Source organism: Tupaia chinensis, unplaced genomic scaffold (assembly GCF_000334495.1).
Source record: "Tupaia chinensis unplaced genomic scaffold, TupChi_1.0 Scaffold000318_1, whole genome shotgun sequence".
Classification (NCBI taxonomy): domain Eukaryota; kingdom Metazoa; phylum Chordata; class Mammalia; order Scandentia; family Tupaiidae; genus Tupaia; species Tupaia belangeri.
The window spans coordinates 1,151,190-1,156,301 of record NW_006159811.1 but is presented as its reverse complement, the minus strand read 5'-3'; the positions used below and the strand labels follow the sequence as shown (position 1 = coordinate 1,156,301).

The following is a 5,112-nucleotide window of genomic DNA, read 5'->3' as shown; positions in this document are numbered from 1 at the left end:
GGCTCCGCGGCCTCCCGCCGGGAGCTGAGCCGCTTTGGTCTCCGGCTTATTTCACCCCGAGGCCCCGCAGGGTCACCCGGGCCCGAGCCGGGTGTGGGCGATCGAGCCGCTTCCTTCCCAAGCCTTTGTGGACGCGTTTGTTGGGCACTCCTTACCCAACAAAAGGAAGGACGGAATGTGGGATCCTCCGCCTGGTTATTTATTCCCGACCTGTCGTAACCTTCTGGCTGGTTGCCTTCTGTCCACGCACCTCGGGGGGTTGCAGAGAGCGGCTCCGATTCGTTTTCATGTCACCGGCGGGATGGACGTGGCCGCCGCGCAGCGCTCTCCCGCGGTTTTCTTTCGCGGCGTTGGACAAACGCGGGGCCAACTTGTGACCCTGGCGAGGAACAGCGGACGCCAAGGCCGCCCTCCCGCCCCAGCGTGCTCTCTTCCTCCAGTGTCTCGTCCCAGACCGTCATAAACTGCATTCAGCGGCATTTCAGTACTTACCCCAGCCCAGATCCCAGCTACCGGGGGCACCGTGCGGGTGACCTCCAGTGGCAGTGTGGGCCCATGCCATTATTGTCACTCGATGTTCAAGTCGTAGTCTCACTGGGGTCCCTCTGGAGGCCCTCCTTTATTAACGCGCTTTAGTCACTCAGACCCCAATTTGGGGAGTGTGTGTGTCTTGGTGTGTGTGTGTGTGTGGGGGGGGCTTGTGTGGTTGTGGGGGGGGGGGCTTCTGTTATCACACCTGTCTCCTTTAAACCGTTGCCTCTATAAGGCCATGTCTCTAAGAATCTAATCCAGCTCAAACTGTTCTAATTCTCAGAACATTCTTTTCCGGAACTCTCCCTTCCCCTACAACCCTGCAGTGGTTGTCTAGGTATGAGTATATTGATTTATTGTTAAGGTTTATCTCGGCTCCTAAACTGTCTTGAGGTCAAGGATCTGACCTTCTCCTGTTTTCCTTACCTTAAGGAATGGGACTGTTACCCACGCGGAGAAGACAGCAAAAACAAAAACTTAATCCTAGTCTAGACTCCCTGAAGTACAGTATACACTGACTTGTCCATTTTTTTTTTTTTTTTTGGAGAGGTTTTCGCTATAGGGCGCATGCTCTCGCCAGACAGACAGAAAGAGACATAGAGACAGAAAGCGAGAAATCACCCCCCAGGGGGGATGGCCACGCCGCAATCCCTTCTCCTCCATTCTCCTCTAGGGATCTTGGGCATGCACGCACATGCGCCCGGCGTGAGTTTAAGCCACCGGGTCCGGGACACAAACTGCGGTCGACTACGTGGGAATCCAGCGACATAGCCATGACGCTAACTGCTGGTTCCCAGTATACACTGACTTGTACCGGGGTTAGCCTATGTGTATTTTTTCAGGAGAGTAACTACTGTTTTGTCAGACTCTCAAAGTAGTCGATGACTCCCCCAAAGTTAAAAATTACTTGAGGGGGACCAGCAGTTATCCTAATGGCTATGTCGCTGGACTCCCATGTAGTCGACTGCGGTTCAAGTCCTGGACCCGGTGGCTTAAACTCACGCTGGGCACGTGTGCTTGCCTGCCCAAGATACTGAGAGGAGAATGGAGGAGAAGGGATTGCACACTGGGGGATGATTTCTCGCTTTCTATCTCTCTGTCTCTCTCTGTCTTCCTGGCGCGCGTACACGCCCTATAGCAAAAACCTCTCCAAAAAAAAAAAAAATTACTTGAGGTGGGTTCATGAACCCCAGCTCTGATGACATCCTCCTCTCTGTATCCTGGGCATTTATTTCTCTCTCTGCATGGTTGAACAATCCTTCTAGCTAGGCCTCCTTCCAATTCATTCTTTTAAAACTTCTAGATCCATCCAAAGAATGAATGGTTCCTCTCTACTCTGAACTTCTGAATCTCCAGTGGGGTCCTTAAGGACACAGACAGGCCTGGGTTCATTGCAACCCCCTGCCCAAATCAGAGCCTGGCTAGGGGGAGGGGCAGGGCATGTGTGTTTTGACAGAGAACCACAGGTGACTCTGATATGGCCATGCCATGTCACTGCCTTCCTGCAAATAGAGTCCCATTTGTACAATGCCCTTACTTTTCCCTTCTTTTTTCTTTTTTTGGAGAGGATTTTGCCATAGGGTGCATGTGCTCACCAGGAAGACAGAAGAGAGACAGAAAGCGAGAAATCACCCCCCCCAGGGGGGATGGCCACGCTGCAATCCCTTCTCCTCCATTCTCCTCTCGGGATCTTGGGCACGCATGCACACGCGCCCGGTGTGAGTTTAAGCCACCAGGTCCAGTACTTGAACCGCGGTTGACTGCATGGGAGTCTAGCGACATAGCCATTACGCCAAATGCTGGTTTCAGTTTTCCCTTTTCTATGGAAGGCTTGAGAACGCTCACACCGTGTTTCACGTATCTGTACATTTTCAGTTCCACTCAGAGCCAGGCCTGCTTTTCCTCAGGAAACAACTTGAGTTGCTGAGGATAGCAGGCTCAGTGCCATTTGTCAGCTGCACTGAATCACTGCCACCTTCATCTCCAAGATGTCCATCCAAATAAGAGTGAAATGAATTGCATTCCCGACAGCAATATTGACAGCTGGGATCGTATGTTAAAATACTGTCCACGAAGGAGTGTTGGTTGCTAGAAGCAGACTCCGTGAATGTCATCAGCATTCTAGTGAAGCTTCCAGAGGACTGACGACAAACCATAAGCTTGTCTGTTTTATTTATCTTTTATTAGTCTAGCTATCTCTTCCGTTAACATGTGTGGTGCACCATGCACTTGACAGGACCTTAGATGTTTAAATCATATATGGAATATGACCAAAATCTTATTCTAAGACTAGTGTCTTTTTAAAAACATATATTCAGGGCCAGCATATGCAGATGATGTAGTGATTATGGTGCTGGACTCCCACAAGGTTGACCATGGTTCGAGTCCTGGCCCTGGAGGCTTAAAACTCACTCTGGGTGCATGTACATGCGTGCCCCAAACCCTAAGAGGAGAAGAGGAGAAGAGATTGCAGTCTGGCCATTCCCCCCATGGGAAGTGACTTCTCACTTTCCTTTTCTCTGTCTCTCTGGTGAATGCATAGGCCCCATAGCGAAAATCTCTCTAAAATAAGTAAATAAATAAAAGCATGTGTATAAAGATTCATCTTGTACTTTTACATGATCTGTTGACAATGTTGCAAAATGCTTTAGGCTATGAAGAAAGGGCCAAGCACAGAGTTAGAGACCAAACATGAAAGAAGCAGGCTTCATGCCCTGACATAGATGCCAAGCACAAACCAGGTGGAGTAGAGACCCACCCACAGGGACACTGTCATTCTATGGGGCCACGGTGAGCCCTCCTGAGGTCGATACACGCTGCTCTTTGTGTCTGCTGCCCAAATGCTGGCGGGCAGTATGAATTTCCGACCTTCTGAGTAGGGGTGGTGGATTTTCAGATGTAAGTAACTTGGTTAACTACAGACCACTAGGATTCCCAAGAAATTCTATGCCCTTGCTCATTTCCTTTCTCTTAGGCAGCCAATTCGTTTGCTTATTACTCAAATCACTTCTCCTATTCATTTGAAAAAACAGAATTGAAAGCACAGTTCATAACATTCCTAGGGATTCTGGAAATCTTGTCAAATTGCATTGAATCCTGTTACAGTAAAACAAAGGGGGGGGCAGCAGGGGGCATGGTGGTTAAGGAGGCTAAATTCCCACATGGTCAACCACCAGGTTCCATGTGAGTTCCAGACCGGGTGCATGTACATGCATGTCCCAAATCCTGAGAGCAACATGGAAGAGAAGGGATTGCACCATGGCCATCCCCCTGGAAGGGGATTTCTCACTTTCCCTCTCTCTGTATTTCTCCTCTTGGGCAAGCGTATGTACCCTATGGCGAAAATCTCAAAACAAAACAAAACCGTGTGTTACAAAGTCACTGTCAACCTTTATCCAACAACCGGTAACTCCCGTTATCCCTGATGAATGACAAAACCATACGAAGTTCATTGGAACGAGCATTTGATGTTTACCAAAATCTACTTGTCAGAGGCACCTTTGTGGGGACAACTGGAAAGAGAACGAAAATGCAATTGGTAACAAGGTATTAAGTGGAGCTATTATTTTATTCCCATTGTGACAGAGATCCCAGGAAAAAGTGGTCGATCCTTTTCACACTCCAAACAAGGTGGAGACCACCGCGCAAGATTTGCAAAGGAGTGTTCCCTGAACCTCTCACTTACCTTCGTATAGAAGGGTCAAAGCTGTGGATGACCAGATTGTCATGGGTTAGTGAAGAGTTTCTGTAGAAGTCCCAGGTGTTCTGAGATGCCCCTCCTTAGCATCCCCCAGGGAGAGGGTGAAGGGGCTTCTGCTCACCTTAAGTCTGGTGAGAGGGAATTCAGGCAGACCTCTTGAAGAGCTGAGTGTGTGTCCCCTGCAGTTTAAAAGCACAAAGGACTGGTGTCTCCACTCCAGCCTGAGAAAGCTAGCGTTTTGAGATGGCAAGAGTAACCTGTACATCAGGTAGGGAGTGGAGTGGGGGAAGTAATTTACTCCCACAGAAGACAAGTCTCAGAGAGTCACAGTGTGGGATTAACTTTGATCCTACCCTGCAAGATTGCTTGAAAAGGTAAGGACAAGGCCAGACATTTGCCTCCAAATTCCCAGGGCCTGGGGGGAGAGGAAGCTAAAGCAGACTTCTGGAGGCAAAATGAATTTGTCTGTGCCAAGGGAATGAATCGGTGCTGAGGGATTCCCCAGCAAGGTGGGGAATGTGAAAGTGAATCCAGGAAACCCATGAGAGCACCCAGGAGCGAAACCTCCGCCACAAGCACAGGAAGCCAGGGTCTCTGGAGCAACCCAAACTTCTCCTCCTTAGCTTTCTCTTCCTGGAGAAGCTGGGGAACCCGCTGAGGGGAGAACCAGGGAAGAAGTGCCAGGCCGGAAGAAATACACAGGAAGCTTACCTTCACTCCCCTCTCCCACCGAAGTGTGGAGTTCTCTTTTTTTATTATTACACTGGACCAGAAATGTTAATTACTGAAATTGGGGCCAGCAAGTGACGTGGTGGTTAAAGGCACTGGACTCCCACATGGCCAACCATGGTTTGAGTCCCGGACCTGGCAGCTTGCTTTCT

The 5,112-nt window shown here is 49.5% G+C and overlaps 1 protein-coding gene across 2 annotated transcripts in view; it reads right to left on the bottom strand.

The window, feature by feature from the left end:
- The window catches only part of TMEM150C (transmembrane protein 150C), a 79,244-nt gene extending 74,726 nt beyond the window's left edge, over positions 1-4,518 (bottom strand). The window contains exon 1 of one of the 2 annotated variants that reach the window (XM_006151433.3): positions 4,217-4,518. The gene's annotated coding sequence lies outside the window, so the exon portion shown is untranslated. The remainder of the gene's footprint in view (positions 1-4,216) is intronic. The other variant, XM_006151434.3, reaches the window with a different exon arrangement.
- Between the last annotated feature and the right edge of the window lie 594 nt (positions 4,519-5,112).